This window comes from Capsicum annuum, chromosome 6, assembly GCF_002878395.1.
Source record: "Capsicum annuum cultivar UCD-10X-F1 chromosome 6, UCD10Xv1.1, whole genome shotgun sequence".
Lineage (NCBI taxonomy): Eukaryota > Viridiplantae > Streptophyta > Magnoliopsida > Solanales > Solanaceae > Capsicum > Capsicum annuum.
Window position 1 is genome coordinate 135,665,298 of NC_061116.1, and position 14,669 is coordinate 135,679,966.

A 14,669-nucleotide genomic window follows, 5' to 3' on the forward strand; every position below is an offset into this window, starting at 1 on the left:
TTTAAGGTCAAAAAGTGTTAACTCATTTTCTATTCAACTTAAGTGTTTTCTATAAAAGCAAAAGAAAGAATCAAGGTCACCTTCTCATCCTCCACAGCAAGCATGGAAACATCTGCAGACTTCTCAGCTTCATCAGATTTTCTTGAGGAGTCACCCTAACCAACTAAGGCTTGTTTAACTGTAGAATAAGCTACAACTTGTCTTTTTGATTTTACAGGGTCCTAGGCACTGTTCTTTTCTTTGTCATCTACAACTTTGAGATACTAATGGTCCATTTTGTGCTCAGGAAAATCTTTAATAAAATGCTCAAGACTACTATATTTGTAACAGACCACCATAGTGACACCCTTTCTGCTGCTACTTCCACTACTTTAGAACTAACCACTTTTCCTTATAGCCCTAGCAATTTATTTTACCAAGTAGGCACCATAAGTTTCTTCTTTATTTGAATCTAACCTTGAAGCTTTTAGTGCCAAAGATTTTACTTTTTGACTTCCTTCTTCTCTTATACTTGCTGCTTCTTGAGTTCATGGGTCTTCAAGTTCCCAATAAGTTCATCTATAGTGAGGGTCTTTAGATTTCTTGCCTCAGTTATAGCATTCACTTTGTTTTCCTATGACTTGGAAAGAATAGTTAGAATCTTCCTCACTTGTTATACAATGGAATCACTTCTCCTATTCAATGTAGCTCATTTGTGATGAAAGTGAATTTTGTATCTTGTATTGTCACTATTTCTTACATAGTGAAGGTTTCATTATAAGTTGTCAACATGTCAACTTTAGAATCCTTCATATCTGTAGTTCCCTCATGAGAAATTTTCAAGTAGTCAGAGATTTCTTTAGAATTTTCACATGCAGAAATCCTATTGTATTTATCAGGACCTACACCACACACTAACAGTTTCTTTGCCTTGCAGTTCTTCTCAATTCTTTCCCTATCTTCATCATTGAACTCCATCCTGCTTTTGATTACCATTCTTGTAATGTATCCTTCTTTGAATTCTTGTAAAGGAACATGAGGACCAACAAGGATTATGTCCATCAGTTCACTATTTTCAGCCATAATGAAGTCAAACATCCTAGTTTTCCACCCCCATAGTATTGCCTATTAAATCTTGGTGGTCTAGCAGTAAATTTCCCTTCTTCTAGATTAGGTGGAGCAGCCATGTTAACCAAGACATTCTAGGTGTGAACCTTTAAGAGTAACCTAGATCTGATACCAATTGTTGGAAACCTTTGGGGTTGCACCACACTTTTAGGGACCAGACCCTCAAAGTTAATCACAGGTAAACAAACACTAAAGTATATGAAAACAAAAGATAGTTTAGGAAGAGTAAAAACACACATGATTTAACATGGAAACTTCCTTTCTTTAAGGAGGAAAAACCACGGCTTTCCCTCATAAGCACTAACTAAATCCACTATAATTAACCTCTTGATTATAAACATGATTTTATTCAATCTCTAGACTTCTTTTGACTATAATGAATCTAATACAAGATCATCTTGGGAACTCTACCAAGGACCATCTACTCTAATTAAGTCTAATCAACAAAAAGCTTGGGCAACACTACCTAAGCACTCTCAAGTAACTACAAAGCAAACACCTCTCTTATAGCATTAGTAGTTTGATTATAAATCAGCACTCAAGAACACACACTCAGTCTTTAATCATACTACAAAGATAAGAACATGAGAAATGCTCGAGCAATCTTGAAATGGAGTTTTTGATGCCTATCATAACTCTCTAGATTTGTGAAAAAATTGTTGGATGAAGATTCTTTTTCCTTTTATAGATAAGTGATGATTAAGAATAAAATATCATTGTCCCAGCTATCCTAATCAGTACAAGCAACACCTACACGTTTGTTACACAAGAGAACAAAACTGTGTTGTCATGCCTGCCAACTGTACTGTACCATGAATATCCAGGGTCCTGGTCCATTGTAGTTAATCATACTATAAGTACAATAAGATACAAATAAGATAAACTAAGTCAATATTAAAGAAAAAACTTGGATTTAAGCTTCAACACTACTGTGCATTAATAAATAAATACCTAGGAAATAGTAGCACAAGTATTACACAACTATAAGTACAATATTGGACCCCATAAGTAATAAAAGTATAGAAAAGTAAATAACTTAATGTAGGCCCCCATGAGCTTGGATGGTACAATCAAGGAAAGTAAATAACCCAATAATCATAAATTACCAAATTATCATGCCATAACAAAGGATCCATATGAATCATATCATATAATAATTAACTACCAAAATGAATACCTTGAACCATAACTTAACAGTATCATCGTCATTACCATTATTTGTTGAACTTGAACCAGAACTCATATTATAAAATAATTATTATATGCCAGACTTGAATCAGAATAAATATATAATTATCATCATTAATTGATGGACTTGAACTAAAAGTAATATACCATTATTATCATAGATAGACCATATAAATATACCACAATCATAAGCTATATCACTAATTCACAATAATTATCCACCAAAATTTACTCAAAGTTAGCTCTAACTCTAAATATGTCCTGAAATAAGCATCAATAAGGGTATATCAAGATTGTCTACAAAATCTAACTCAAGACTTGGCCTGAGGTGGGCTGAAGGGGCCAACTTCTAATCTCTAAAATCTATTTTTAGGAAAATTCTTTCTTAGACTAGGCTAAAGCATCTAAATTTGGTCTTAGATGTTAACCATGCCATAATTAGCACTAATATAGAAATTCTTCCAAAAACATGAGAAACTAAGTCAATTATGCCTTAATTATGGTTGCAAGATAACCTAAACAGTCTAACTAACTGAAAATTTTTCAATCATAACTCTAACACCAAAATCCTACTCTATATCTAGCATAATATCATTACCATAATACAAAATAGACTAACCTATAGCTAGTGTCAACCTAGCCTTCCTGGATGCTGAAAAAAGCCTGAACAATCTGCTAAACCATCAATTTTCCTTTTTGAGAAACTTCCACAAGGTGCCACACTATAAAAATCACAATCTACTCATCAAAATGAGAACAATGATACTCATATTGCAGTATTGTGCTTTGGGTTTAAAATTAAATAAAAATCCAATGTGAGGTGCATTTAAAAAATAAAACTTTAAAAATCAGCACAACGTTCCTCTATGCTCAAGAGACATTTATCTTCAAAAAGGGTAAATTTCGAGCTCTAGTGGTGCCATAATAAAGCCACCAAGATTATAGGGATTTTAGAAAAAAATATGGAGGATTTAACCAAAAAATTAGTGGAATCTTACAACTAATTCGATGAAGAAACTAGTAAATTAATTATATCAAAGCTCCACAGTCAATCACAATTGATTCTCCTAAGTCATCCAATTTTTTATGGTTCACAATCTATAGAATAGGTGAAAAATGATGAAAATCGGGTAAAGTGGGGTATTTATACCCTTGCCAGGATTACAGATGTCCCTTATACAAGCTTTAGGTTGCTTAAAAGAATATCCCTTAAGTGACTATGTGTTACATTCGCGAAACTAATAACCTCAATATATGTCTAGTAAGTAATGGTGGTATCTCTTAAGTGACATTCACTTACGCGATATGTTCTTTGATTACTCGATACAAGTAGGCCAACACAGATTACTTAAGTGACCGGTTGGTCACGTACGTGATGCAATATACACTAACTGAGACTTACAATTTGTGCTAACCCTTCGAGATTCATCCGAGATCCCATATAGGAAATTGAAATTGCTACCATATAAACATTATGTTCTAGACTTAATGGCACAATCTAAATTTCCCTACATTTGATTAAAAATCGGTCCCGAACCTACTTACCATTTTTCTTAACTTCTAACCAATAGCCCAAAATGAGTTTGGGAGCCTCAAGACTCAAACTAAGGGTCCACCTAGCCCAAAATCAAGGTTCAAGAGTAGTAGGAATAGTTAAAATTACAAAAAGAGGTTGTCTTACTATATTTTTTGCCCTGTAGAAAATTTGAACCAACGAAGACCTCAAAACAGGGAATTAGCTCTAAAAATCAATCGAACTACCCGACAATCGAACTGTTAGTTTCAGTAAGTCATAAATGACTTAGGGCACCTATAGGGAATCTCTAAGTAGTTAAAATGTTTGTAAATATAGTAAATGAATAAGAGGGTAATTACATTGTGCCCTAATTTATTCTCAGTTTGTGCTCAAACTTAAAGTATGCACTCTTTGTCCTTGGAGGGACCTCATAATGAATTACATTTTGAAATATCATTTGTAGGACACATAGGCTTATTTCTAACGTAATTTTAGGCCTGGATCTTTATATTGCAATATGGGTCTTATTTACTTATATTAACGTGTAGATTATATTTTTAATAGCAAGACATCGTTCAGATTTCATGAAATGGAGCTGAGCAGTTTGTAGATAGTTTGACACTATATTTTGAAAAGGAGGTTGGATAAAATCTACTTTTCTCTATGAGATTGTGTGTTGTATAAATCACATGATAGGTAAGGGTTATAGGATAGGTTATACCTAGTTGTAGCATGACATGTCCTATTTAGGAAATTTAGAATAGAAATGTAACTCAAGGACTAGGCTAGAATAATGTTGTAGTTCTAGGATTCTAGTACACTTAATTATATACTTGTTTAACCATATATTGATGTGAAGGCCCATTTATTATAAAACTTACCATATTACTTAATGAATTGGACAATATTCCCCAAATAGATCATTCTAGTAGATTTATGCATTCATTTAACATAGTTTCCTAAACTATAGTGTTGATATCATGTTAATTTGTATATTTTTAGGCCCGAGTCCATGCTTACAATACCATCTAGTTGACAAGTTAGTATTTTATTCATTTAAGGGACATGGTTTTGTTCTTATACGCTTAAATTTGTAATTTTTTAGATACTATTGATGGCATGCATATTTTGATGCACTTATAATTATCAATAGCATAATTTAAACTAAAACCTTGGATTTAGTACAATTTTCTAATAAGTGAATTATTCCCATGTTTTAATTTTAAAACTAATTCTTTAAATGGATGTCATAAAACCTCCATTAATAACTTAAGTGTTTTTAAAACTAAATATACTTCTTTGAAACGTTAGAGTAAGGCTGATTCTATTCCATTTATTGACCCACTTTTTAACTCACTATTGGCTTACTTTGGATATGGGAGATTTTAAACCTTTCTACATGTTTATAATGTTTTAGTCCTGAATTTGGTCGTATGCAATGGATTGAGCACCACCTTTTATACATTTATTTCTCTATGGTATTGAATAAAGTAGATGGGATATGGTGGTTATTGAAAGTATAATTTGGGACCATGCGATATATACAAATATATTAAGTCTCCTGTGGCATCCTCACTTTGAGAACCATGTTCTGGAGGAGGTGAAGCCATAGGTCCTACCTTGCGAGCCAATTAGCTGAAAGAGGTATATGTACGTGGTACAATTTGGTATATAGTCGGTATGGTAGTATTGGCTTATATTTTATTCTTCATTCATATCTATTTCTTTTAATAATAATAATTTTTTGGTACTTATATCTATCAGTCTTATGGGGGGATGTATAGATACAAGTTATGATTGTTGTTTATTGAGTGTTTGCTCTTTCCTTCCAGGTTTTTGGGGGCTCGGTTAGGTTATTGGTTGTTCAAGCTAAGAGAATTACATTAGTATTTGGTTATGATTGTATAGCTTAGGGAAGGCTGGTTATGGATTCATACTCAAAATTGTTGATATATTTTTTAATCCTTTGTCTTATTATTATGGTAAGATTTATCATTTCTAGACTACTTTTTGGCTATTAAAAATTTGGTTAGAGACCCAAATTATGATAGATTTAGCTCTCTTATTGTTACAATCCTTATGTGAAATGCCCTGTAAAATCCTCTTCTAGTCTGAGCCTTAGAGCGTATTTGGTAAAGCAAAAATTCGAGTCAAAATATTTCAGAAATATCATCCCAAGTATGAAATACTTTGAATCATGTTGGAATCTATCTGATCATGAATTAATATCATAGAGGTACACTAACTCATGGTCAAGTTGAAAGCTTTCCTATCGTTCAAGTTTTAGTGACCGTAAAAATTTGGGTCAACTTGAATAAACCATAACTCATTGTATATGAAGAACTGGGAGGTTTTCAATATATAAAATGAAATATCTTTGAATGAGCTTTCCAACGATACCAATTTCTCATAAATCCAATATCAGAGCAAAGAGTTATGCCCATTTTACTCCAGCATGTCAAGCTGGAAAACGGTGACGACGTTTCTGATATGCTATCACATTTCTGACGCCCTTTTTGATGACGTCGTCACATTCTGATGACATTTCTGATGATGTCGTCATCCCTGGGTAGAAAATCAAGAATTTGGACCCCTTTTGTGATGACCATTCATGACGGCCTATCACGAACCTGACCGCCTGTCACGGATGGCGTCAAGTATATTTTTCAAGCAATTCAAGGGAGTTTTGGCAAGGGTATTTTGGTCATTTCACACCCTTTTTGAGCCTCTATAAATATGAGGAACCCATCATTAAAAACCTAATTTAGTCATTTTCTTTTTCAACCCTCTCAAGAGAGTATAACTAGGGTTTCAATCAAGAACCCTAATCTTCCAAAAATCATCCATAAATCTTCAAGGTTTCTTTAAGAATCAAGTTCCTCATAGTGTGGGCTTCATGAATTTATTTAATTCAAGTGTGGATAAGGTTTCAATCACTAAAGTTCATCCAATTTCAAAGGTTAAGGTATGTATATGTTGATTCTTGGGTCCCTTTCATCCAAGAAGCTCAAGAACCCTTTTTAAAACTAAAAGGTTTTTATGTTTATGAGTTGTTAATGATTTGTTTGAGTTGAAATGGATGTTTAATGAGTTTTTGAGTCTTGATTTATGTTTGCCTACAAAATTTATGAGCTTTAACCCTAGTATGTGGAATTTATGTGATGTTTGTGATAGACCCTCTTGAAGTTGTTTTTCCATGTGATTTGTTCATGACTTTTGGGTGTAGAAATGGTTGAATAAGTGAAGAACGTTCCCCATAGGTTTGATAAAGAGCTTAGGTGAAGCATAAGGGTCACTATAGTACATTGAATAGGAAACACCAAATTGTGAGCTAGTCCATGCATGCCTAGTGTTTGATAAAATGCCTTAGTGAGTGAAATGTGCCAAGATAGCATAAAATTCCCAAGTAGGTGTAAAATCACTCATGTCTAGTGGTTGTTGAAAGACCCTAGTGAACAAGTCGAGATATGATGGTTGAAAATTCCCCCAATTATGTGCTCTTGATATATGCTAAGGTTTTAATACATGCCAAGTGGTTAGTAAATAATTTATGACGTGATAGTATGAAGTCTCTCCAAGACATGGGATATCCAAACACATGTCAAGTCGATATAGGTATGAAATAGCTGAGGTAAAACCTTGTTGAAGGGAGTACAATCTAGTAGCATGTTTCCCCTATGTTATTATATGATTATGATTCCGAGATGCTTAAAGTGACTCATTGGCGACTGTGATGATGAATAGACATTTGAGATCCTTAAATGCTTGAGGTGATGTTTAATGACTGTGGAAATGAACATATGGCATGATTCCTGAATTACTTGTGAAGATGCTTGAATGATTGTGATGATGCATGAATGCTTTTAATAATGAATGAATGATGATGCTTACTTTTATGCTATCGAGTCCTGGGGGTATTTATACCCAAAAATAGAGCTGTTCTACAGAGCTCGTGTCAGTTTCTCAATAACTCCAGTAGAGCCACGATTCTCAGAACTCAGTGAACTATAGAACTCTGTATCCTGAGACAAGTGCGGAACTTAAGAAAGCTTAGTAATCTCAGAAATCTCTGTAATCTCTATATCGCTAGTAATCTAGCCTTAGTCCTATAATCAGCTCAGATCTAATAGTATTCAAGTGATTCAATTCTAATCTCAGAAGTGATTTGAATAATCTATTCAAGCTCTGTATTGTCAGTCAGATACTATGATTCGATGTCTTTTCCATCAGATACGGAACTAAGTAATCTCAATGTAACTCAAATAGATCTTTTGAGAAACATGATCAGTATTAGATTCAGTTCAATTGTGCTCAGTTAAAAATTCTGTCAGAGTTTTTTAGTTGGGAGTCGAAACTAGCACTAAGTGAGCTCAAGGATGGGAAATCACCTACTAGTAGAGGGTGTGATTCTTAGATGCAATCATTGTGCTCCATAACTACGGAGCCAGCATAGGTTGGGATATCATACCTACTAGTTAAGGGTAGATGAGAGATATCATACTTGTTAAATAAACGTAGATAAGGTGGCTTGACCTGTTAGATGAGGGCTCCATCATTCTCGTTTAAGCACCTGATAGATGAGGTTCACATAAAGATAATGCACATAAAGATAATGTCTTTACCTATGGCACGGTATTGGCACCCTCCTAACTTAGGGTAGAGATTGGACCCCATCTATGGTAGGTTGGGGCATATCGATTAAATGACTACTTCACACAGTTTCAATTTCAGATTCAGTCTCAGTTTCAGAATCAATCTTCCGAAATTAGGACTTTCAAATGCAATCATCTATCTTTATGAGGAACTAAGATAGTTCCGTTGATTCATGGACCATCCCGATAGATAGGCTTGGTCACATATACAGTTGATTGATATCATATTCAGAGATATACTGCCAGACAGGCTTGTTCATAGCATCAGATTTCTATTAAATATTCTTGTCATCAAATTCAGATATAATCATACTTTTTATCATTGATAATTACTTCTAGAATAATCTGTTAGCAAAATTGATCTCTAATTCTGTCAGTCAAAAGTAGTAAGCTCAGAGTACAGTCCTTGATGTAAGCACATCCAGATCCTCAGTTATCAGTATCAGAGGAGTCAGTGATTCAGTATCTCAGTATCAGTAGTGAGTTCAGTCTGCAGTAAAGTGGTATGCGAGTTTCAGTATCTAGAGTTGCGATGATTGTGTTCATGTTCTGTGTATTCATGTATGTGTTCTCATACAACATATTTCATGATTATTCAGTTTAGATATTATGAATGCATAAACCCTTGTATTAGCCTACCTCATCTACATACTCAGTACATTTCTGTACTGACGCATTTATCCTATGGTATTTTATTTGACACCATAGGTTCAGAGGCACAGGATCCAATTTATCCTCAGCAGTTTAGTCCTAGTCAGCAGTAGTAGCAGTGAGTCCTCTCCTTTCGAGGATGAGTCTCAGTTTACTACTACTGTTTTAGACTTTGTTTATTTTTTGTTGATGGAGTTAGTTGGGGACATGCCCCATCAACTCCACAGTTCAGACAGTTAGAGGCTTTTCAGATGGATGTATTTGTATTTAGTTTTCTGTATTATGAGTATTTATGGATGTGCTGAACCTTATGGCTTGTTTCCACATTTATTTTAGACATTCTGCAGTGTACAGGTATAGATATTAGTAAAGGGTTAGCTTATGGTCCTTTGGGGTCATAAGTACTGTGTGACATCTCGGGATGAGATCTCGGGGTGTTACAAACTTGGTATCATAGCCTAAGGTTCAATAGGATCCTAGGGAGTCTGAAAAGCCGCATCTAGCAGAGTCTTGTACATGGGTGTGTAGCGTGCCACATTTATGTACAAAAGGCTACAGGATGTTCTTAGGAGCAGTTCCTCTTCTTTTAGTGATCATTTTGTATGAGTGAGCATGAGCTCAAGTTGATCCTCAATCTAATCCACTTCATTCTTTCATTTACAGAGTATGCCTCATCGTAGAGACTTTATCTATAGGGTTGATGATCAGCCCCCTCAGCCAGTAGATCTTGAAAATGAGAGTGTGTTACATGCAGGTTTCGGGCATCTTTTTAGGCACTATCCCAGGTGGTGACTAATATTCATAGCAACCATTAGGCTGCAGTCCTACCTCAGCAAGATGGGAATTCTGCCATAGCCAGGATTAGAAGCTTCATGAAAATGAACTTGCCTGAATTCTTTAGGTCAGTAGTAGGTGTAGATCTGCAGTTGTTTCTTGAGAAGGTGAAGAATATCACCCAGATTATGCATGTATCATAGGAGGAAAGTGTTGAGTTAACATCTTATAGGTTAAAAGATATTGCTCATGATTGGGTAGTGATGTGGGAGAAAAGTAGAGAGATGAATGTAGCTCTCGTGACTTGGCTAGAGTTTCAGAGTGCCTTTCTAGATAGGTTTTCCCCCCTAGAAATGAGAGAAGATAAGGTAGAAGATTTTATGAACCTAAGGTAAGGCTCTATGACAGTGAAAGAGTACTGTCTTAACTTTAACCAATTAGCTAAGTATGCTCCCGACTTGATAGTTGACCCAAGAGCGAGTATGAGTAAGTTTTTGACTGGGGTATCAAGTGATGTGTTGAAAAAGTGTAGAGCTACTATTCTCAATAGAGATATGGATCTTTCTAGGATAATGATTCATGCACAATAGGTTCAAGCAGATAAGATGAAGGAGAGAGGTAGAGTGAGTAAGAGATCCAAGATAGGTAGTCGTGGTTTCTCATAATCAGGGTCTCAAGGTGGTAGTAGTTCTCAGTATGGTCGAAGATTTTTAGTTCCAACTCTATCTTCAACTATTTTACTCACACCTATATTTGGGGGTGTCAGATTTGAGGGAGCGCCAAGCTCCAAAGCCTAGAGTAGTACTAGTGGTGTTCATACCGACCCGTTGTGTGAAGAATGTAGTAAGAATCATAAGGGTGTGTGTAGAGCCGGTAGTGATGTGTGCTTTGGATGTGGTGAGACTAGTCACAAAGTTTGAGACTGTCCTAAGCCAGGTCCCCAAAGTTAGCGTAGTCATCCTTCAGCTCATAATAGATTGTATACACTTCAGGCTCGTCTTGATCGAGAAAGATCCCCTGAAATTGACCCGGGTATGTTATGAGCCCTTTATATTTATGTTATGCATTGATAGATCCTTTTCTCTCATTTTGAGCTTATATGTTAGCATGAGTCATGAGTTATATATCTGAGATGTTTCCATTTATTTAGTAAGTTCTGTTGATCTGTAATCTCAGTCTATTAAGTGACATTCGAGGATGAATTTTCTCAAGGGGAGATAATGTAATGCCCCACAAAATCCACTTCCAGTCTGAGCCTTAGAGCGTATTTGGTAAAGAAAAAATCCGAGTCAAAATATTTCAGAAATATCCTCCCAATTATGAAATACTTTGAATAATGTGGGAATCTATATGAGTATGAATTAATATCATAGAGGTCCCCTAACTCATGGTCGAGTTGAAAGCTTTCCTATCGTTCAAGTTTTAGTGACCGTAAGAATTTGGGTCAACTTGAATCGACAATAACTCTTCATATATGAAGAACTGGGTGGTTTTAAATATATAAAATGAAATATCTTTGAATTAGCTTACCAACGATACCAATTTTGCATTAATACGATATCGGAGCAAAGAGTTATGCTCATTTTACTCCAGCATGTCAAGCTGGAAAACGGTGACGACGTTTCTGACATGCTATCATATTTCTGACGCCCTTTTTGATGACGTCGTCACATTCTGATGACATTTTTGATGACGTCGTCAGCCCTGGGCAGAAAATCAAGAATTTGGACCCCTTTTGTGACGACCATTTGTGCGGCCTATCACGAACCTGACGGCCTATCACGGATGACGTCAAGTATATTTTTCCAGCAATTCAAGGGAGTTTTTGCAAGGGTATTTTGGTCATTTCACACCCTTTTTGAGCCTCTATAAATATGAGGAACCCTCATTCAAACCCTAATTCAGTCATTTTCTTTTTCAACTCTCTCAAGAGAGTATAACTAGGGTTTCAATCAAGAACCCTAATCTTCCAAAAATCATCCATAAATCTTCAAGGTTTCTTTAAGAATCAAGTTCCTCATAGTGTGGGCTTCAAGAATTTATTTAATTCAAGTGTGGATAAAGTTTCAAGCACTAAAGTTCATCCAATTTCAAAGGTTAAGGTATGCAGATGTTGATTCTTGGGTCCCTTTCATCCAAGAAGCTCAAGAATCCTTTTTAAAACTAAAAGATTTTTATGTTTATGAGTTGTTAATGATTTGTTTGAGTTGAAATGGATGTTTAATGTATTGTTGAGTCTTGATTTATGTTTTCCTACAAAATTTATGAGCTTTGACCCTAGTATGTGGAATTCATGTGATGTTTGTGATAGACCCTCTTGAAGTTGTTTTTCCATGTGATGTGTTCATGACTTTTGGATGTACAAATGATTGAATAAGTGAAGAACGTTCCCCATAGGTTTGATAAAGAGCTTAGGTGAAGAATAAGGGCCACTATAGTATGTTGAATAGGAAACCCCAAATTGTGAGCTAGTCCATGTATGCCTAGTGTTTGATAACATGCCTTAGTGAGTGAAATGTACCAAGATAGCATGAAATTTCCAAGTAGGTGTAAAATTGCTCATGTGTAGTGGTTGTTGAAAGACCCTAGTGAACAAGTCGAGATATGATGGTTGTAAATTCCCCTAATTATGTGTTCTTGATATATGCTAAGGTTTTAATACATGCCAAGTGGTTAGCAAGTAAGTTATGACGTGATAGTATGAAGTCTCACCAAGCCATGGGATATCCAAACACATGTTAAGATCGATATAGGTTTAAAATAGCTGAGGTAAAACCTTGTTGAAGGGGGTAAAATTTAGTAGCATGTTTCCCCTATGTTATTATATAATTATGATTCTGAGATGCTTAAAGTGACTCATTGGTGACTGTGATGATGAATAGACGTTTGAGATCCTTAAATGCTTGAGGTAATGTTTAATGACCGTGGAAATGAACATATGGCATGATTCCTAAATTACTTGTAAAGATGCTTGAATGATTGTGATGATGCATGAATACTTGTAATAATGAATTAATGATGATGCTTACTTTTATGCTATCGATTCCTGGGGATATTTATACCCGAAAATAGAGCTGTTCTCTAGAGCCCGTATCAGTTTCTCAATAACTCCAGTCGAACCATGATTCTTAGAACTTAGTAAACTATAGAACTCTGTATCCTGAGACAAGTGTGGAACTTAAGAAAGCTCAGTAATCTCAGAAATATTTGTAATCTCTGTATCGCTAGTAATCTAGCCTTAGTCCTGTAATCAGCTCAGATCTAATAGTATTCAAGTGATTCAATTCTAATCTCAGAAGTGATTTGAATAATCTATTCAAGCTCTGTATCGTCAGTCAGATACTATGATTCAATGTCTTTTCCATCAGATACAGAACTAAGTAATCTCAGCGTAACTCAATTAGATCTTTTGAAAAACATGATCAGTATCAGATTTAGTTCAGTTATGCTCAGTTAAAAATTCAGTCAGAGTCTTTCAGTTAGGAGTAAAAACTAGCACCGAGCGAGTTCAAGGATGGGAACTCACCTATTAGTCGAGGGTGTGATTCTTAGATGCCATCTTTGTGCTCCATAACTACGTAGCCAGCTTAGGTTGAGACATCATACCTACTAGTGAAGGGTAGATGAGAGACATCATACCTGTTAGATAAGGGTAGATGAGGTGGATTGACCTGTTAGATGAGGGCTCCACCATTCTCGTTTGAGCACCTGATAGATGAGGTTCACATAAAGATAATGCACATAAAGATAATGTCTTTACTAATGGCACGGTATTGGCACTCTCTCAACTGGGGGTAGATAATGGACCCCACCTGTGGTAGGTTGGGGCATATCAGTTAAGTGACTACTTTACACAGTTTTAGTTTTATATTTTGTCTCAGTTTCAGAATCCATCTTCAGTAATCAGGACTGTCAGATACAATTATCTTTCTTTATCAGGAACTCAGATAGTTCTGTTGATTCATGGACCATCCCGACAGATAGGCTTGGTCACATATACAGTTGATTGATATCATATTCAGAGATATGCCGCCAGACAGGCTTGATTACAGTATCAGATTTCTATTAAACATTCTTATCGTCAGATTCAGATATAATCATACTTCTTATAATTGATAATTGCTAGCAGAATAATCTGTTTGCAAGATTGATCACTAATTCTGCCAGTCAAAAGTAGTAAGATCAGAGTACAGTCCTTGATGTAAGCACATCTAGATCCTTAGTTATCAGTATCAGAGGAGTTAGTGATTCAGTATATCAGTGTCAGTAGTGAGTTCAGTCTGCAATAAAGTGGTATGCGAGTTTCAGTATCTAGAGGTGCGATGATTGTGTTCATGTTCTATGTATTCATTTATGTATTCTCATTCGGCACCTTTCATGATTATTCAGTTTAGATATTGTGCATGCATAAGCCCTTACATTAGCCTACCTCGTTTACATACTCAGTACATTTCTGTACTGATGCATTTGCGCTATAGTGTTTTATTTGACACCATAGGTTCAAAGGTACAAGATCCAGTTTATCCTCAGCAGTTTGGTCCCAGCCAGCAGCAGTAGCAGTGAGTCCTCTTCTTTTGAGGATGAGTCTCAGTTTACTACTATTGTTTTAGACTTTGTTTATTTTCTGTTGACGGAGTTAGTTGGGGACATGTCCCATCAACTCCACAGTTTAGATAGTTAGAGTCTTTTTAGATGGATGTATTCGTATTTAGATTTCTATATTATGAGTATTCATGGATGTGTTGAACCTTATGGCTAGTTTCCGCATTTATTTTAGACAT